Consider the following 21,966-nt stretch of genomic DNA (forward strand, 5'->3'; position numbering starts at 1 on the left):
TTTGCCAGCCTGAATCCTGGACCAGATACTGAGCTCTCAGAACTGACCCAGTGGCCCTTTATGGAAAATAATCCAACAAACCTGTATTGAGTGTTAATGATGCCAGATCTAAGTTAGATAAGGGCACGGGCAATGTGTGTGTACATGTGAATTTTTACAACAAAACTTATTGATTCCAAAAATTGTTACATGAATTCTTCTGGTTCTATGTTCACAATTATGCTGTCTATAGGTAAAGTTTATTTCCTTCTCTCCATTATTCATGTGTATCATTTCTTTTTTTCAGGCACTGACTAGGACCTCCAGTACAATACTGAATAGCAGCAATTACAGTAGGCATTCTCTTCTTCCTCTTTCAGTAATTCACTGTAAATATGGTATTTGTTTTGGGGGTCTGATCTACAAGAATGGCAATTTCATATGATTTAACTTAATAGATACCATTTGTAAGGTTAATAGTGTTAAGATATTTTTCATCATGAATAAAATACATCAAATGCTATTTAAAAAATTATCAAAAAATCATTGAATTTTTCTCCCTTTTTAGTTAATGCCCTGAATTATATTGACACTATCCTACCTAGAAATGATGTCTGGCTACAGAGGTCTTAAAATTTTGTTTTATCATGTTTTTTCAGTAATAGACTTGAATTTTTAGAGCAGTTTTAGGTTTACAGAAAACCTGAGCAGAAAGTACAGAGTTCCCATACAACCTAAGCATCCCTCAGCATCCCTCATTATTAACATCTTGCATCGTGATTAGCATCCTATGGTACATAGGTTACAATTAATACATCAACATTGATACATTATTAACCAAAGTCCATAGTTTACATTACGGTTCACTCTTCTGTTGTCCATTCTATGGGTTTTCACAAACACATAATGTCGTGGGTTCTCCATTCTATTATTATCATACAGAGTAGTTCCCCTGCCCTATAATTTCTATATGCTCTGCTGTTTCTCCCCTCTTCCAGCCTCCTGAACCCCAGCAATCGTTCAAGCAACCACCAATCATTTCACTGTCTCTATAGTTTTGCCTTTTCCAAAATGTCATATAATTGAAATCATACAGTAGGTGGCATTTCAAGTTGGTATCTTTCACTTAGCAATACACATTTAAATCTCCTCCATTATTGCATGGCTTGATAGTTCATCTCACTGAATGTAGTATCCCCTTCTATTGATGTGCAATTGTTTCCTTATGCATTCGTTTATTGAATGACATAGCGTTTGTTCCCAAGTTTTGGCAATTTTGACTAAAACTGCTCTACACACCCATGTGCAGGCTTTTGGGTGGGCCTAAGTTTTCAACTCATGTGGGTAAATACAAAGGAGCACTGTTGCTCGTATGATAAGAGTATGTTTAACTTTGTAATAAAGTGCCGAGCTGTCTTCCAGAGTAGCTGCACCATTCTGCATCCGTACAGCAACGAATGAGTTCCTGTCACCGTATCCTCATCGGCATTTGGTGTTGCTAGTGTTTTGGATTCTGGCCATTCTCATAGGTCTGTGGTGGTACCGCATTGTTTCAATTTGCAATTCTCTGATGACATATGATGTGAAGCATCACTTCATATGTTTATTTGCCACCTGAATTTTTTCTTTAGTGAAATGTCTGTTGAGATCTTTTGTTCATTTTTTAGTTGGGATGTTTGTTTTCTTACTGTTCAATTTTAAGAGTTCTTTGCATATTTTGGGTACCACTGCTTTATCAGATGTGTGTTTTGCAAATATTTTCTCACAGTCTGTGGCTTGTCTTCTTTCTTTTACAGAGCAGTGTTTCATTTTAATAGTATTCAACTTACCAATTTTTCTTTTCATGGAATGTGCCTTTGATATTTTATCTAATAGGTAATCACCAAAACCAAGGTCACCAAGATGTTTTACAGTTTACGTTTGCATTTTACATTTAAGTCGTTGATCTGTTTTGAGTTAGTTTTTGTGAGTTGTTAAGTTCTTTGCCTAAATTCCTTTTCTCTTGCATGTGGATATCCAATCGTTCCATCACCATTTGTTGAAAAGACCCCCCTGTCTTCATTAAACTGCCTCTGCTACTGGTGAAAGATCAGCTGGCTGTGTCTCAGGCTAGTCCACATCAAGCCTCCAGCAATCCATCAACTGCACTTAAGTGTCCCTACTGGGCTCCAGCACCAGATTCTGCTCCTGCAAAGCAGTGATTCTCTGCATCTATCTCCTCTCCAGTTATTAGATCAGCCTTTTGCCTATGACCCCAATACTCTGATATATGTAAGAAGAATTTTTTGGTTTATTTAACTTTTTTTCTTGTTAGAAGTCCATGAGTGATAGCTTCCAAGTTCTTCACATGTTGGCCTGGCAATGGAAATTTGCATCTGTCTTCTCTTTTTTTCAATATATTCCTGTTCCAAATTTCTCTTAGCTTGGAGAAAGTGATGATTTTTTCACTTAGAGGAGAGAGAAATTGTCATTAAGCAGGAGCACAGCTATGATTCAACTTCATCTTTTGTTGCTCAGCAATGGCCCTTCCCACATTGTGCGTGCAGGTGGTTCTAAGGAGGGTGTGTGGGGCTGCAGGCAGGTTTTGTTCTTCTCTGAGGGCTTCCTCACATTTGTGTGGAGTATTTCTTTCTCACTTTCTAAGCAAACCCACCTTGTTGTCTTGCAATTAGCAAGAATGAAAGATTTTTCTGCTGAATCTCTCCTTGTTCTGTCCTCTCACCCACATGCACTCTCAATTCTTCTATTTAAGGAAATCTCAGAAGCCTGCCCCTCACCCCTCAGCTGCTCTGGCAGTTTGGGGATTTGGGTTCCCATGCTGAGAATGCTAGGCTCAGCTCAAACTAAAAGCAGGCCCTGCAAACCTTGGCTACCAGCAAAGCAACATTCAGCACGCCTGGAGGGAAGAACTGAAGGAGCAAAAGGCACACCTGTTTGCCATGACCTTGAAGGTGTCCTTCCCTCAGCCCCTGTGATCCAGTGCCGCCTCCTCATGACTCGGCCTCCGCCCTGGCCCTGGTCACTATTCCTGGCTGATCCTCCTGGGGCTGACCCTTCCTGCTGGCCAGCTGGTATCAGTCAGACTGTCTGTTGTGTGGTCATCACTGAGACCCTGGTTGTCACTGGCTTATCCATCTCTCAGATATGAAAACTGATGCATCTCCTGCTTAAGCGAAGAGGATTGTTACTCACAGGCTGGTTATTCAGTTTGATGCTCCCAAATCTCAGCTGGTTGTGCATCACCAATAATAACATAGCTGAATTTCTTAACTCTCGCTGTGTCCCAGGCTGTTCTGAGCAACTGATACCTCATCTACTTAAATCATCACAATGACCTTATGGAGGAGGGACTACCTGTATGTTATGTACTAAAACAATAACACAATAGCAAAACCAACAATAAACTGAAGTGGAACCCAAGAATGGACTAACAGTTACCAAAGGGAAAGGGACTGGGAGGATGGGTGGGAAGGGAAGGATAAGGTCAGGGAAAAAGAAAGGGGGCCTTACAATTAGCATGTATAATGTGGTGGGGGGGCACGGGGAGGGCTGTGCAACACAGAGAAGACAAGTAGTGACTCTACAGCATTTTACTACACTGATGGACAGTGACTGTAAAGGGGTTTGTGTGGGGGGACTTGGTGAAGGGGGGAGCCTAGTAAACATACTGTTCTTCATGTAATTGTAGATTAACGATATCAAAAAAAAAAACCTGAGGCGTAGAGACATTGACTGGAGTCTGGCTTTTCATCAACTACCCTGACTCTGAGGAGTGCTGGGCCACTCCCGTCTCAGGCGCGTCTCCTTCCCTCCAGGGTCCCAAGCAGGGTGACAGCTACTCAGGACCTCACCTCTCCACCAGCAACGCCTCCTTGGCGCACCTACTAGTCCTGCTTCATCCTGGCTTAACTCCTTTGATGGCTTCCTGGTGCACTTAAAATAAATCCCAAATGCAACGCCACAATCCCCAGCTCTGTGGCCTGGGCACCCCTTATCCACTGGCCATCCCCACATCCCCCGTCCCCCTGGCCCAGCTGCACAGGCGTTCCCTCCGGACTGTGATTGCCCAACAGTCTCTTTCGTTGCAATGCCTGTTCTCCCGTGCAGAATTTCTCTCCTGACAGCCACGTGCCGACTGATCATCCTCAGGCTCAGGCCCCTCTTCAGAAGGAGAGCGGCGACCCCCAGGCTCCTCTCACTCTGTACCTTGGCTGGATTTTGTTCTTCCTTGTAGCAATCATCACTATCTGAAATGATCCTAGCCCATATTGCAGTTTGCTTGCTTATTTTCCTCTCTCTGTATGGAAGGTGACTCCCACAGGGTAGGGACCTCGACTGCCCAGCTGGCTGGTGTTTGACCCACGATCAGGACAGGGCCCAGCGTGGCGTGCAGCACAGAGGGCCGCAGGACACCCCGACATGATGATGCATGACTAGAAGCCCGTGGATTCTCCTTCAGAGCAACGGAAATAACCATCTACACTGTGGCCTCTGACTGGGATGGCAGGGCCCCGTTGTGGTCCAGAGATTCAAACTGGGGCCAGTGGAGCAGTGAGCCAAGTGCAGGGCCCTTTAAGCTCAGGGCCCCATGGCTGCACACGACGCACACCGAGGGGCCAGCCGCTGGGTCATTTCTTCCCTGGCGGTGTTCCTGGGACCCTCCTCTCACACAGAGTGGCCCTCACATGTGGTTTCCGACTTTCTGTGACCCTGCACACTGCTCATGGACGGGATCCATCTGCCAGCCCCTCCTGCCATCGGGTGCTCAGAACGAGAGGCTCCACTCCAGCGTGTTTGTCCTCGAACTGAGTTGGGTGGTAACCTGCCCACCAGCCTTGGATGTAACAACCGAGCTTCCCATCAACACAGACTCAGGTGCGTTTCTAGAAATCACACCACAGCTTAGCTGTTGTCAACCTGCCCCTAAGCACAACCCCTCATTCACACTTGAAGTCAGGTTAATCAGGACATCCTATAGTTGCAAGGTGCTAGAGCTTAGTGCAGAACATTGCCACAAGGAAAGCAAGTCATTTCTATTAATTTTTATACGTCAAGGCCTTTCTGAATTCCATGGCTTTGCTGGCAGGCCATCTGGATGACTCCATCAAGTTAGTAAAATTTACTTTGATACTTCACCCAAATCATAAATATAAACATGGAATATCAAAAGACAGATTCCTTGGAGTATAAAAGTTTTGCTTTTTAACCTTTAAGAGATCTTTGGGAAGCAGAAGCCAGTGTCTATCCTTAAACGCCTACTAAGTTCCGGGAAGCAGGAAGGTGAGACCCCTGCTCATGAGAGACCTGTGAGTCAACCAGAGACACACCTGGGGGAGGGCACAGCAGGCCTCCGGTAGGCGTGGTGGGCGTGTGCTGTCAGGGGGTCAGACCTCTCTGGTCTGCTGGTGGGGAAGCCTGGCCGGAGCGGGTGAGTGCTGAGGGGAGCTCTGAAGGGCTCAGAGGAGGGGAGCAGAGGGCTTTCAAGGAAAAAGCGGTGAGTGAGAAGACAGGGAGGTACCGTGTGTGTCTGGGAGAGACTGAGGCCGACGTGGCAGAGACTGGAGCGACACAGATGGCTGCTGAATTTAACACTGGGCAGCCCTGGGGGTCACCAGGAGGCTGTGTACATGGGAATGACTTTCTGTCGGTGCCACAGAATCTCTGTGATACCTCAGGGATGTGGAGGGGCAGGAGGGTAGACTCAGGGGCCAGAGGGGTCCTCCTGTGTGTCAAAGACAGACGTCCCCCTTCTACACACTGCCAACAGCCCACTTATGACAAGACTTTTGTCCCTGGGGCATGCTGCTCTGTCCTTCCTGCCCCATTTTCTGTGCCTCTGCAGCCTTCTCCAGATTCAGCAGCTCTCTAAGAAGCAAGTGGAAGGAGTGTGTCCCCGAGAGGTGGTGGCAGGACCCGTGGCCCCAGCACCACCTGTGGCCCACCCATGGGTGGTGCTGGTGAAGAACACCAGGCTGGCTTGGGGAACACAGTGTGAAGTCGCACTGCACCTTTTCTTGCATGTATGCATCCCGACTGCACTCCCACAGCTGCTCCCAGCCGCTCCCAGCATGCAGCCTGGGTGCCACAGAGGCCAACTGCAGTTCCGAAGAATGCAACTCAGCTCCCGGGGACTGTGGCTTCACCCATGGCCGGACGGGCTGGTTGGCAGGTTCCCGGGATCTCCTTTCAGAGCATTTTCTCTTACTGCAGACTTACCTCAGCCTGCCTGTGCCTGACCAGGGAGCTTGCACTGGCCCTCTCCTCCTTCCTGGGAAGCCTGTGTCCCTCAGGGATGCATGGCTTCCTCACACGGCCATGCGCACTCCCGTGTCCTTGTGTCTCACAGCTGTGAGATAAAAGCAGAGGGCTAGGGCCACTCTGGGTCCTGGGGGCCTGGAGCAGCAGCTCTGATGTGCTTCCTGCAAATGCAAATTTGTGAGCTAAGTAGCCCCAGAGTGCTGCAGTCTCATGCGTGTCTTTCGGAGATTTGGTGTTGGAGGGAGGAAGACCTGTAACCCTTGTGTTCTCACTAGCTGCCTGGAGGTGTGTTCCACATAGAGCCGCATTTAAACCCCCAGACATGTTCCTACAGGCACGTCAGTCCAGCATTTATTTGAGTCATGTGACCCAGGGTTTCCATTTATGGAGAAGCTGATGGTCCCAGATCCTTGCAGGTATTTTTCTCAGCATTCCTTTGTAAACACTTCCACAGGCCTGTCCCTGTGCCTTCCCATCACCTACCTCTATCCCCCCACTGTACTGAAACCACCCCCAGGCTGTGCCTGACCCAGAATAGGTCATTAATAAACCATTGCATATACTGAGTCTTTACAACACTGAGTCATAAGTGATGCCGAAGTTCTTGTTCTCAAACACTCAAGGTAGGAGAGCAAGGCAGAGGCTTTTATTTAGAGATAAAGCAAGAGGACAGAGCTCCTGCTCATGCCAAGAGGGCACAAGAGCCCTGGGGTGGTGCCCTGTCTAGGGGTTTTATAGGCAGTTAAGAAACAAAGGGCTAGGGATGTACACCTGCTAAGTGGCCCCAAAATATTTATCTTTGAAGGGACACTAAGTTTCTTATTAGTCTTCCTGGTTATTTACAAGAAATGTACTGCTCTGATTTCCTCCCAGGATAGCAGCTTTCTGGTCTGGGAGCCTATCACTCAAGGCTGCCTGTTTTGCTCCCAAGGTGGGCTGAGTTATTGTCTGTTGTTAAAGAGGATGTTAAGAAAGTTACTTTTTAACAAATTGGGTTTTAAAATGCAATCTTATTTTTAAGATGGAATCCTTCCTGTTTGTTTTGGGCTTGCTTATTAAATCGCCCAGGTGGCAAATCACTTGACTAGGGCTGGAGGAAGAGAAGCAGCACCTGGGTAAAGTCAGAAAACCAAGCCGGGGGGGCCCCCCAGCAGGCCAAGGCAAATCCCAGAATATCTTGCTTTGTTGTTTCCTGAGGCCCTCACCCTACTCTGTCTAAACACATGGTCCCTGCCTCATAAATATGATTAGCCCTTTTCTGAGGGTTTTTTTTCTTTGTTTTGGAAGATTCAGGGTGGAGACTTATGTGTGTTTGACTCGGAAGTGCAGGCATTTTCATTGGCTCCGTGGTGCCCTGTCATGAGAAGAGGGCAGAGAGCATCTGGTCATTGTACTTCCAGGAGGGGATGCCATGCTGTGCTGCCTGGTTCCTGACTGACACACTCAAACCCCTGCTTTCAGAAGCACTGCCTGTTGACATTTTGAAACAACCCTCCCTGAAGGGTGGCGGCCCTCCCAACGCCATCCCTCTTCCTACTGGCAGCAGCATTCAATGACTGGTGAGTTCAGCATTACAAATGCCAATGTTGTGGCTCCAGTGGGAATGACTCTGAAGGGCCATCCAGCTCCTGAGCAGCTGGTAGGATGGGCTGGCATCTCTCCTGCAGTTACATCGCAGTTTAACTTCCGCTTCTGCCCAACACAGCTCCCCTCAGCCCTGGGGTGCCGTTCCAAGAGCACTTCTCAAGAAACGCCCTGCGTGCAAATCTCAGAATCTTGTGGACTCTGATTCCCTGGGAACGCAGCCTACATCAGTTGGTACGGGATGTGGTCTTCGGATGCAGACTCTAAAATGGGATTTTGGAAATGTGTCGTCCATTGGAAGCCGGCCATGAGAGCCCAGCACTGGTGGTAAATGAAGCATGTGGCTTCGGTGAAATTAAGACATTTTCCCAGGGGATGAGCTGGGCTGGAACACTGGTGAAGGAGAATGCCTTAGTGGGGGTACCTGTACCTCCTAGAAATAGCCATTTCAGCAGCTGGAGGAATTTGCAGGACATGTTAATTATTTTTGATTATAGAATTGGATGGCACTTGTTGGAAGTATTCAGTGCATAATGTAAAGACACTAAAAGACCATGGTGATGAATCAGCAGTAGGGTGCAAACATTTCCTCCAGGACCAGGTGAGCAGGGCCAGAGAGTCAAAGGAAGTACCCAGGCAGGGGAACCTCCCCATCACCGTCCATGGTACACCAGGTCTCACTTCAGATTGCAGCTGTGGCTCTGTGGGCAGCCCCTGCTAGCAGCTGGTAGAGTCTCAGAAAGACAGTCTCGGTTCACAGAAGCTTGACGGGTGCAAGACAATACCAAAGGGCTGTGACCCGCTGTAAGCCCATGGGGTGACCTTGAACACAGCGGCGGTAGGAGGGCCTCCCGCTGGGAAGAACTGTACGTGGTGCACCTGGTCATCCACCTGTGCAGAAAGGAGAGTGGCTGGAGAATTTGTACATGCTCAGCCTTGAGTAGCATGGCTGGTTGCTCAGGGCCAGAAAGAGGAAGATGCCCTAGTACCTGCTGAGGCCTCTGCTGGCTCTGAGTTACTGCTCAATATTCCCTGCTCCCCTTGCCCCCACAGACGCCACTACATCTTGCAAATCAGGGAGTCTTATTTTAGAGTTCTGCAGACCCCAACCTCTGCCCCTTTGGGCAGAGGAAGATGGCAGGTAGCTCTATGTGCCAGGCATGGGTTGGGCAGAGTGGACAGTATCTTGAGGGTCTCATGGGGAAGTGTCTTCACCTCATATGAAGGAAGGGGGAGTTTATGTTCAGTCTAATAAGGTCAATAATGGTCACCAGCTAAGCAGGTTCTGGGAGGAAATGCCTCATTCTCTGTCGTGGCTACTAGCAGAGGTAGGGAGACAGGAGGCATGGAAGACGAATCTTAGAACCCTAGAGCAGCCGCCACCCCACCCCCCACGCCACCGCAACCAGAGTAACTTATGAAGCTGTGTGCCTCCCAGACCCACATAAAAACATACGACTTCACAGTGCTATGCACCCAGGACATCCCCACCCAATCCTTTTCAACAGTGTGGGCCCTACAACCCAAGCTCAGGGTCCCAAGGACTCTCCACCCAGGCTGGTACCTATGTAGGTAGAGCTGCGCCACCAAAACAGGGCTAGCAATTATCAGCAAGGGCTGCTTTCAGAGTCCTGTAAACTAGACATCTCCGAGTCCCTCAGCTCCAGCTTCTGCAAGAATCCATCCAAGTAGTGCACGACTGAGAGTAGGCCTGGAAGGGTGGAGGAAGGATAAGGGGGCGCTAATCAAGGCCTTGTTCATTTATCTGTTAGTGTGTGTTGGGGAGGGGGGTGTCTCTTGACCTTAGCAGCTTGGTGTCAGGCTGTCACCTCCTTTCACTGGCACCGTGAGACCCTGTGGCCTCCTCCTTCCTTCTTTCTTCTGGCTCCTCTCAGCTGCTTTTGGGAAGGTACATGTTCTGACTTTGGAGGGATCAGGACGTCAGGCCTATGCCCAGGGGCAGAAGGGTGGGTTGGCCATGACTCCTTGCTCTTGGCTACAATGAAGGTCCCAAGTTCCCTTTGCCACCTTTGCTACCTCTCAGCACCTCAGCCTCCCCCGCAGAGGTGCAGAGCTGGGGTCCCCTGAAGAGCATTAACTTGTCAGTGCCTGGAGGCTCCGAGTGGGTGGGGATGACTGCTGGGATGCTGGGTGCGGCCAGGGTACTGGCCCCCTGAGCCCTCTGGGCCACCAGGAACCACCTGCTGAGGTGGAAAGGGACTCTGGAGCCCAGAGCCTGGGCCAGTTGTTAGAGGCTGCTGAGAACCAGCTCTCCCCTTTACTGCCAGCGGAGGAGAGCAGGCCTCCCCCAGGTTTTGTCTCACAGCCCCTCAGAGGCAGCGCCTCCCAGCCCGGCCCTGTTCCCGATCCCCTTTCCAGCTGCCCCCACTGCACGCATAACCAAGACCGTGCGCGCGCGCACACACACACACACACACACAAGCTCTCACCAGGAGGACATGGCGTGGGCACTGATGGGGACGCCTAAAGGGGCTCTGTGCGCGGCGGCAGCGCCTGCGGGGGGCGCGGGGCTCGGAGCTCGGGGGCACTGACCTGCGGCGGCGAGTCCGGATCGTTCCTGGCATCCATCGCGGGCGGCGGCCCCTACGCCCCGGCCCCGGTGCCCCCAGGTTGCTGTCCCGGGCCGCGTGTGCTCCCTCCCTCGGGGCAATCGGGCTCCGGGCCCCTGGGGGCCACTTCATGGCCGCGGGTCCGCGCGCCCGTCTCGCCCGGCCCGGCTCCTCCCGGCTCAGCGGAACTGCGGCCGCAGGTGGAGGGCGAGAGGGAGGCGGCAGGGAGGGGCGGGCGCGCGGCCGGAGCTGAGCAGACCCGGCCGGCACGGAGTCCCCTCGGCGGCGGCGGTGCGCCGGTGCCGCCGCGGCTGACAGCGCCTCCGCCCCGCCCCCGCCCCCACGCGGCCCCGCCCCGGAGCGGAGCTGCCGGCGGGAACGTGCAGCTACTGGTCGGTACCAACCTCGGCAGCTGCGGCGGGGGCGCGAGGAGGAGGCCGCCAACCCCCGGGATTGGAATCACCCCCTCGCACACTTGCGCACCGTCTCTTTCCGGGGGGGCGGCCCGGATCCGGGCGCCGCGGAGGGGGCTGCTGGCCGGGCTCGCACCCCCGGTCTCGGCTCTCGACGGTTAAAGCTCTGCCGGCCAGCAGCCTGCACCCCCATCCTACCCCGCCTCCGTCCTGGCTGTTCCTGACGCCCAGCTTGGCAGCCTTTCTCAAAGGGTGATTGTTTCCGGGCGGGCTGTTGGGGGGCGGTTCTCCCGGACCGCTAGGCAGAGCTGGGGAGCGGGAAGGGTGCGGCTCCCTCCTTGGCTTCAGGCACCCAGAGTGGGGGACGGCTGTTGGGGGCAGATGGTACCTGCCTCGGTGGGATGGAGATGGGGGTCCTCAGGCACGGGCCAATAGAGCAGTCTCACCTGCGGGCCTACTGCCTCCTGGAAGTGTACATCGAGCTGCTGAGTGTCAGCACCGCTCACAGTGCCCCTGACGGTCTAAAGGAAAGGCCAGAGGCGATTCTTGGGGTGGTGTGGGAGTTAGAATAGGACAAGGGTTGGAGCACAGGAGCCGCCAGCAGGCTATCCAGGAGTTTCCCAGGGCTGCCTGGGCGAAGAAGCCACTTCTCCGTCCTGGGCTGGGTGTGTGGGGTGGGCTGGGGGATGTGTGACCAGTGAGTCCGTGCATATGCACGTGTGTGTGCACGCATGTATGGGGTGCAGACCTAGCCATGACAGGTAGCCATCTATAGAGATACTTCCAAATGTTTTTGCGTCAACTTCCCAGACTTAGAAGCTGTCCTTTTATACGCTTTAAAGGTTTGTATCCCAGGCTATTCCTCTTCCTGGACACCTGTAGTCAGGGCCATCTGTGCCTTGTCCGTAGCGCCAGATGAAGACCAGCGCCTGTAGCTGGGGTTCTTGCCAGAGTATGTCAGAGATTTTAAGTAGCAGAATCTTCCACAAGGTCTGACACCTTCTTCCCTTTCCTGGTAACCAGCTCTAGACCCACTGTCGGCACTGCTGACTCAGAATTGTACCTGCCTGGTACGCTTCCACACACTGTGGACTGATGCTGAGCAGCACAGCCTGCCACCTTCTCTGTCCTGGTCAGTACTGAGCCAGGACCTGCTTCTCCCCTGAGTATGTACAGGGGCTGGAGGGTGGGGTAGCAGTAGGGCAGGGGCTTCAGAATCAGCCACACTGGTCAAGACCTTAAGGTGAGGAAGGGACTCTACCGTCCACATCATCTCACAGACATTTGAAAAAATAAATAATTGCTGCCTCTAGGGGCAGCTGTCCCTCCCTCTCACTCCCTCTTCTGTTCCTGTGTTTAACAGCCCTCATTGCCAGCAAGGAAATTCTTTCAGATCTAACCTGAGTACCTCCTGCTGCTCTGCAGGATCATTTCCTTAGTCTCTTAATAAGGCATTAATTATAGTGAACTCTAGTCTGCATTTTCCTTCCCTATTGGAATAACCTTTCTCCTTCAGACTATCAGCTAAGAGAACCTGTTCTGAGACCATGTTCTCCTTGCCTGCACATGACCATGTTCTTCTTCCCCCTTTGCACCATCTAGAGGGAGGGAAGGGCAGGTGCAGGAGCAGGAAAGGGCAGCACACGAGAGTACAAGAAGGGGCCTGGCCATCAGTTTGCATGGCGTATAAACTGCCTCTTTCCCCAGCTGAGCCAGCCAGTCCCAGTCAGAAGATCACCAAATGGCAAGGCAGAAATGACCTTAGAGAGTTTCAAGCTCTAACCCCTCATTTTACAAACAGGGAAACTGAGACCACAGAGGGATCAGCAGCAGCATGTAGGGAATGTGCGTGAGACCTTGGTGGGATCACGACTATTTCTCCCTTAATTCCTCTGGGACAGGCACAGCCTCTGTGGTGGGACTCAGACGGTAAGGAGGCCTGGGTTCAGACTAATTTGGGAGATTGCCTTCCCTCATAGCCAGTCTCCGCAGTAATGAAACCAGGGGTTGGACTAACTGGTCTGAGTCCAGCTGGTCTCGACAGGCTGTGGTCAGTTGGACCCCCTCTGCAGGTGTCCTGGGGGCTCTCCCTTTTGCTAATGGGAGCTAATCAGTGGGAACAGGGAGGTGACAAGCTTTACCTTCACCATTCTTATAAGAACAATAGTGATATTAAAACCCTTCCTAGGGACCTGTCTTGCAATTTGGCTCCAGGCTCTGTTTACAGAATTTTTTAATATTAATTTTTAGAGCAAACTTAAAACAATAATGTGGGATTAAAATTAGCACGACAAGGCTCAGTGAAGAGAGAACAACCTGCCATTAGTTTCTCTGGGAAGTTTGGCAACACCCCAAATTCATGAACACACACAAATATACAAACAGTTATGTAGACACACAGCAGGCACACAGAGACAGACACACACGCAGCACACTAAACTCTCTTATACCTCAAGTGCACCCATGTGTGCATACACATGTGCATACCTGCATCCACCACTACATAAAGACATGCATGTGCATACACACACAAGCGCATTCATTTACACTAGTCCCACAGGGTGTTGGGGTCATAACTACCACCATCCTACCCTTTTTCATTCTTCCTGTTTGGCCTCTACAGGTAAGTGGAGATCCTTCCTTCCACATCTAGCTTTAGTGCATCTCCATCACTTAGCCCTTGCTGGAAACAACTGCGCGGTCCCTGGATCTCCCTGAATGACTTCATCTTCTCCTCCTCCTCCTTACCCTACCAGGAGGAAGCCCCTCTTCTCAGAGGCCCCCCAAACCTAGCACCAAAATATTTAGTATGCAAAGCCTGAGTGTGTCCTGTGGGACAAGCTGTTATCTGTTTATTGTGTAGTTAAGCAGGACAGGAGCCCTGCCTCCGCTGCGGTCCTGGCCCAGCTCCTGCAGTCTGACTCCCAGAAGTGTCCCATAAAACCATCATCTGCAATGCAAAACCGGCAGAACATCTGGGAGGGTCCGTAGGTCTTCTCCAAATCACCTGTGCCCTAATTTAATATGAATAACAATTAGCTTACTCTTATCAGTTAATTGTTCCTCTTGCCGGTCCCCTCTGCCTCTGCTGGCCTCTCTTTCAGCAGGAGCTTTGGTCAGCTCCTAATTTGTAATAATGCTTCCTTTTCTGACCAGCCCTTCCTTCTCGGCTACCATCCCAGAGAGGGGCTGGGGAAGCAGCTGGGCTGCTCCCTGCCCACCTGGGACCCAGTGCTGGGCGAGCTGTCTACGTTTCTAGGCAGCCATCCCCCTGGAGCCTGCCACAGGGGTTTGGGCTGATGTGAGTGTCAGGGTGCAAGAATCCCTCACTGTCCCCTGTGTGTGCCCGCCCATCACTGCAGCCCTTTCCTCCCCAGGGAGTGACAGAGCCAGAGGCAGCGGCCCCACTCCGCCTGGGGCCATGGTGAATCCCCCAGGGCCCAGGAAGGCCTGCAGTAACTGGCAGACACGCACAAAATGCCCCCACAGTGCCTGGTTCTGGATGAGCCTGAGGGTTGTGTGTGCCTGTGTTGTTTTGGGCAGTTGAGCTCATGACTCAGAGCGAGAAAGCGGGGTGGCCTTTTAAGTCTCCTTAGGCAGGAGGTTGCTGAATCTGGACTGTTCTTGCTCCCATGACAAATTGGAAATGACCCTTTGGTTACCAGGACTTTCAGCTGCCCTGTCTTCTCCTTTTCTTTCCGCAGGGTGAGCGTTCTTCCTAAGCTGCAGCAGCAAGGCCGCCCCTGCCCATCTCAGATCTCTGCATCTGTATGAAGGGAGCAGTGGCATGGCCTCAGGCTGTCAAAATGGCTTAATTTTTGTTTTGCTTTGTTTTTCCTGTGGCTGAATAAGGCATGAGAGGGCATGAACAGAGCCCTGTGACTCAGGGAAGCATGTCTCTGAGGCACACTTGGGCCCATTCCCTGCTCTCTGGGGGAAGTGAAAACAGCCGCCATTGCCGCTTGATCTCCCCAATTACTCCCAGAAACCACTCCCTCCAAGTCCCTTGCAACCTGGTTCAGCCACAGAGCAAGTGCAAGGGCTCTTTCAGTTCCTCCCAGACTCTACTCTGGCCCACTGCCCTCTTCCTGCCATCCCTCTGATTCAGGTGCGTCAGGAGGTACCAGCCTTCCTGTCAATCCCATGGAACTTTCTCTGCACTTCTCTGGAGGGTCTTGTTCATGCATGCATACTTTCACTTGTTCAGCTAACATTATATGCCTGTTATATGTGCCAGGCACTGTACTGGGCACCAGGTTGATAAGAATCACAGTAAAAACAGATACAGCAATAAACAACAGCAATTTAAAAAGTTATCTTTGATTAGGCACTTTATATAGACCAGATCATGTTCTAAGTCTGCATGTATGTTAACTAATTTCATGATGTTTATTTATGAGATAGTGTTTATGATAAGGTTCTATAATATATTCTGTTGCACAGGTCAGGAATTTGGGCACAGTATTTAGGAATTTAATCAAGGTCACATGTTTAGTAAGTGACAAAGTTAGCATTTGATGCTGGCAGTCTAGTTCTAGAACTCATGCTGTTCATCATCTGAGTACACCTTAGGAGTTTATATGCTAGTGAATGTAATAGGCAAGCAAATAAACAGAATAAACAAAGATATTGAATGAGACACAGGAAAGAAATCAACCTCAGGAAGAGCTGGGAGAATCACTGGAGGAGCTAACTACAGGTGAGGACCGAGGAAAGCCTCTGTCAGGAGGTCACAGTTGAGCTGTGCCCTGCAGGATGAGAAGGTCCAGCTGCATGCAGAGCTAGAGAACAGATGCCCAGGCCAAGGGACAACCATAGTCCAAGCCTGGAGGTAGGAAAAGGTGTGTGTTTGTGAAACAAAACCAGGCAGGGAGCCTGGAGCATGGAGGCAAGGACAGAGCAGTATGAAGTGAGAACATTCCCCTTCAGAGTTTGGGGATTTGAGTGCATGACTGACCTCCTGTACAAGTGTCTTCTAGAAGGAGCTGTTCAATAAATATGATGGATGTAGTCACTTATTTCTTTCTTCGACTGGCCACTACAGCCAGGGTGGAGGGCAGACTTCTCAGGCCTTTGGGTGTTAACAGAGCTTCTGCAGAAGTGACTCCCTCCCCCTGAGCTACTCTCACCTTCTCTTTGTGGTATTTGGAAGACAAAGAAGGAACTAGGAGTCTTCCCTTGTGGGTGCTCTGATTTCATCCATTCATTCAATCCAGTTTCTGGGAGCGTACTATCTGCCATGAGCTGAAAATAGATACATAGAAGATCCAGTTTATATTCCCAGTCTGGTGGTCGTCTCAACCTGAGGAGTCTGCATTTCACTTTCTGCATGGCACCTACCCCTGGATTATTCTGAAGGAAGGAAGCAGTGGCAGGTGCTGGGCTGTCTAGGGCAGACTGAGCCCTGGGCAAGGGCTGCTGCAGATGGCAAACCCCGGAGGGGTGGGGCCGCAGTGGGCAATGGCCCCCAGATTCTCTGTGTTATCACCTGAGATGCTGGATATAGTGGCATTTTTGGGTGGAAGAGAAGAGGATACTGGGGGAAGTGCAGGTAAACTCCAGACTTAGAGTCGTGAGTTCTGATCAGGCACATTCTGGAAGAAATGTTTTGTGTTAAAAGGTTGGAGAAATATCGTGCTCAGTGTGTCAGGAGCAGACCTCTCTCTTCCCTTTCAAGACTCCTCAGGCCTGTGAATATATTTATTTATTTTTTCTCCTGGAGCCAAGAGAATTGCAGAAGTTGGGGTGGGAGATACCCGTAATTAGCAGATTGTGCTGCTCTTTTCCCATCCCACAGGTGGCCTCATCCATGTGCTATGGCAGACAGGAAAAGAGAGAATTCACACTAAGTGCTCCCTGACAGCCTCATGGGGAGCTGAAGGCGCTGAGGAATGTTTTCTGGCTGGCTTTAAAAAACAAGCAAGAATCTGTCAGAATTTCTGGGTAGCAAGGAGGAGTATGGACATATGAATGAAAGGGGTGCTGAATGCTGAGGATCAAGCTTTTCCTCAGGCTTTGGAAAGAATTCACAATGGCAAGGGTAGAAAGTCTGGATGCTGCTCAGCAGCAGGCCCTTTGGTGAGATCCCAAAGGTGGCAGTTCTGAGTGTTCTGCCCTTCTCCAGGTCAGTGTTGCTGCTCACCAGATGCCACACCCTAGAGATGAACTGCACCCAGGCCTGAAACTGGGAAAACTGCCCTTCATCTGATGGCTACTTGCTGGGCACATGTACTCAGGGTTTCTAGGGGAGCTGGTGATCTGTCCTCGTATAGCCTAGTGATGGATAAAGGTTTCAAGGATTTAGGGAGAGCTCTTGCAGGGCCCTGTGGGTTAGAGCACTCATCTGATAATTCTAATTCTCTAGCTCTGTCCTCTGCAAATGGATGGTCATTTTGGGCTTTCTGGTCTCTAATTCCTCATTCAGCAAAGCAACATCCTAAGTCCTCAATAATGTAGGTTTTACAGTCTCATATACACATATCTATGTTTCAGCAGTGAGGACAGCGCCACTCATGAGAGGCATATGTTTTCGCATCTGGACATAAGCAATATCAGGACTCTGAAAATTTGGGCTTGGCAGGAAGGCATCACATTGTAGAAGCCAGGCTGACATCCACACAGAGCCCTGTTTCCAGGCCTCGTAGCTGTGTTTCTTTGAAAAAGGCAGGAGCTTCTTTAAAGTGACAGCCAGATAAGACATACGAGTAGAAACAAGATATTCAGGGGAGGACTGGAGAAGTTTAAGAGGTCCCATATTCCAAATGAGGGGCTGAACTAGATCAGGGATGTCAAATCAACTTTATTGTGCATGCTGGTCTCAGTAAATTAGTTGTGGATGAGTGAAGTGCTGTGTAAAGTGTTCTGAAACTACATCTGTGGCAAGCAGGACAGAGCACCAATGAGGTTTGCCTTGATGGGTAGTAGGGTAGTGATGGCCATTCATGCTAAGTGATATCTAAGATCCTTTTAACTTCTGGGATTATATGTCCCTAAAAATCAGTGATTCTATGTGTTCTCCTTCCGTTCTTTCTTTAAAAATAAATTCGTTAGTTCACCCTTCAACTAACTTCTGCTAGTGTCTGTTAGGTGTGTGTTCTTGGGCAGTACATTTTATTTCCAGCAATGAGCTTACAGCCTAAAGGGAAAAGGGACAAATAAATAGACACAAAGACAGCATTCTATGGAATTGATGACATGTTCTTGGTAGTAGAAATATGATGAGTTCCTGGCACAATGGGTCTCCCAAATCAAATTACAATCCTCTCTGCATGTCATTGGCCCAACTGGTAGAACTTGAAAGTGAGCTGTCCATGACATAGCTCTGAGGTTCCAACTCTGAGTCACCAGTTTGCTGGTACACCGACCTTGTTTTTCTTTTTTCTCATTCTTAAAAATAATTATTTTTTTGAAGTATATACAATAGATATTGTATTGACTAGAAGTATATACAAAGGATATGCAATATTAAATTGGTTTCAAGTATACAACATAGTGATTCAATTATTATGTACATTATTAGATGCTCACCCCAACTAGTGTAGATACTATCTGTCCATAAAGAAGTATGTTACAGAACTACTATTTTCTCTATGCTGTACTTTCATCCCCGTAATTTATACTATGATTTCAGTTTTGTGCCTCTTTATCCCCTTCACCTATTTCAACCCCAACCCCTCCCCATAGTGACCAGCAGTCACTTCTCAGTGTCTATGAGCCTACTGTATGTTGTTCATTTTGTTTTGTTTTTAGATTAATACACCTTGCTGAATGACATTAGCCTGCTGATGAAGCTAGGGCAATCATAGGACCTCCTCTAGACTTAGCCTAGCTAAGTGGTCACCCAAACACCATCTAGCAGAACTCCATGGTTGCTAGACAGGAAGGCCCAGCACACTCACAATTGGAAACCATCCTTAAAGCTCCTAGTATTGTTTGGGGTATGTTGCTGAAATGTCCTTGTTTTAGGTTTGGGATTAAGGGGTAGGCTGGGAGTATGTTTGCAATGAGACAACTTGGGAAGACAACTAGAGCTACTAGGACAGGCCATTCCCACTGTCCTTGCTTCTTCTCTCCCTATCATCTTCATGAATTTCAGCAGATTCATTTGTGATAAACCAGGTTTAAGAAACCTTAAGCAATGGGAAAGTAGACATTTTAATTTTTCAATTTGGCTCACACTGAGGCCAGAGAGGAAAGAAAGCTGCCCGGGCCACATCACATGGCTGCCAGTTCTCCTGCATGCTTTGACCCCCAGTGGGCCTGGAGAGCCTGGACATTTCCAGTGGGCAGAGGCCCTGCTGAGGCTGAGGTCTATAAAACCCAATCCATTCATCTCAGTGGTGAATGGTGACTCTCTTTGCTTCTCTTGATGATCCCACAATTAAACAGGCAGAGAAATGTATTTCATAAAATATGTATATTGTTTGCTTTGCACAAAAGCATTTTAATCTCTCTTAGCTCAGAGCCAAGATGAGCAGGGGAGGAATAATCTTTCGCTGCACATTAGAATCAAGCCCTGGCCAAGAGTACCTTCTGGGGAAAAGCTTCATCATCATCATGTCATCATCGTAATCACCATCGCCGCCACCTCTATGCTCATCACCATCATCTCCACTATTTATTTGGTCTGTATATAATTACACATGAGTTCCACAGGAGTTCAGACTATGTCTTGTTCATTAAATCAGTTCTTTGACTGAGCGCAATGCTTCTTACATGCTAGATGCCAGATGATTATCAGATGTTATAAGTGTTTATTAAAAATGAAAGAAGTTTCACATAAATTATGTTGTTTGTTCCTGAGTATAACCCCATGATATGGGCAAGGTGGGTCCCATTACCCCCAAATTATATATAAGAAAGCTGAGCACAGATGGGTGACTTTTCTTGTTCTGCCCCTGTCTTGGGGTCTGACCTCACAGAGGTCATTGTCTTACTGTGGTCAGGTGTTCCTTCTTTGGTAGAATCTGATCACTAGTTTCCCTGCCCCTGCCTCCCTTCTGGCCCTGGCAGGAGCCTTTGCTTGGGGCCGAAGGTAGCCCTTAACCTATTTGGCTCCTGTGCTGTCAGACTTACCTCACTCCCCTTGATAATGGCACTCTGGCAGCACCAGAGCCTGAGGAGCAAATTCTTCATTATTGGATGGAGCTGACATGCAAGTGCAATTGGACTAAATTGATTGTACTTTCCAAATCATCACCCAGTTTCTAATTCTATCTATGAGATGGACTAATTTGAACAAGAATTAGCTTCTAAATTGAGAATCCAAGCCCTTGAACAGGAAAGGAAAGAGGGGCTCTGTGCAGTCCAGGCAGGGAAGAGATTTATGGGTCTGTTACAGGCCAAGGGGTTCGTCCAGAAAGGGTCTCTGGGCAAGAGGGAAATGGTGCACCATTGGGAGGGGCACCTGTCACTCTCCTCTGTGCTGCTCTGCTGTCTTCCACCATTACATCTGCAGCGGGCAGTAGTTTCTCAAAACCAGCTGAGTAGAGTAGTGGGCTTACATTCTGGCTCCAGCGGCCCCTTGGATAGAACCAAGGAAATGGGCAGAGGTAGATTTAAAAACCCTCCACCGCAGAGCTAGAAGGAACCGGAGGTAATTCCCCCAGACCCCTGCAGGACATGCTATTCTGTACCACAGCCTCAGAGGTGCCTGTCTTAGATCTATTTAACCCGATGCCAGAGGCCCCGTTGCCTTCGAAGACATCCCTTCCCTTGATGGTCTGCCTTTTAAATCAGTAAGTTCTTTCTATGAAAACTGAAATCTGCCTCCCTTTAACTCTTTGGGTCATGTGCTCTAGTGCCTCTCAAAATTAAATGTACTTAGGAATCTACTGATTCTGATTAGAATCTGATTAAAATGTAGATTCTGATTCAGAAGGCCTTATATCCTGAATTGCTAAAAAGTTCTAAGGTGATGCTGATACCATGAGTCCAACAAGCTCTCTTTGAGTAGCCAAGCTCATGGGCACAAGACAGGGTAAGAGTTTGGAGGCAGCAGGAATGTCCATCTTTTCTTTTCATTTCCTATGTTCCATTATGTTCATAGTCAACAAGTTTTATAAAATCATTGGATGTCAAGTCTAGAAGAGACCTTCTCCTCCAAAAGAGATCTTGTGTAATTTTTTTCATTTTACAAATGAGGACACTGTAGCCCAAGAGGTCCAGAGATTTAACTAAAATTATAAGGCTGGCAGAGCTGAGAACAGCTAAAATTAAGGTTTGCCAAGCCAGGATATTTTTCTCTTCAATGGTGCTGCCTTCAGATACTGAAAGAAGGGGAGCAGATAAGAGAAGGTAATAAAATGTGGTTCCCAAGCTGCTGTGGGAGGCGGACTCACAGGGGGGGCAGCTCCTTCCAGCGATGCTCTATAGGATTAAGACTAGAAGGGCTCAGGAGCGCCTGCTGGGGAAAGAGGATGGAGCAGGAGAGATGCGTGAGAGAAATAAGGCATCAGACAGGTGGGGAAAACATTCACGGAGAGTGGGACAGGCAGAATGCAAAATATTCGGGACTTCTGTTAAATAGGAAGAGATATTGGGAGGTAGAGAGAAGAAAGAAGGGACTGAATCAGAGAAATGGTGTCAGAGAAAACGGGCGCCCATCTCTCCCATTCCTTTTCCCTGTAGTCCTCTGTCCTTTGTGCAGTAGTTCCTGCTTGTAGACACATTTCCCCAGCTGTACATAATAAGCATCTCGAGGGTGAGGACCAGGACTGGTCGACCAGTACATTCCAAGCACTAACCTAGGGCCTAGTGTACAGTAGGTACTTAACACACATGTTTGAATGCACGAACGCCTTACTAAATAATCAGAAGTGGGAAGGCAAAACTTAGGACTACACGGCCTGATAAGGAAAGTCTGATTACTGTAGTTATAAAAAAAATGTCTTGATAGGAAAATGTGCTAATGAGACCTAGGATACCAAGAAGATTTGATGGATTTTGGATGTGCATGATGAGGGACACAGAGGAATTAAGAGGTATCTCCTAGGTTTGTGGATCAAAGAAGGGGAATAGCAGAAAGAGAATCAGATTTTTTAGGACAAACCAAGAATTCTGTTTTGGCCTTTAAGTTTGAGATGGATATTGAGTTCTGAATAGAGAGTATAAATATGAATTCTGAATAGACAGTTGGAAATGACTGGTCTCCCCAGATTAAG

This window comes from Manis pentadactyla, chromosome 13, assembly GCF_030020395.1.
Source record: "Manis pentadactyla isolate mManPen7 chromosome 13, mManPen7.hap1, whole genome shotgun sequence".
Lineage (NCBI taxonomy): Eukaryota > Metazoa > Chordata > Mammalia > Pholidota > Manidae > Manis > Manis pentadactyla.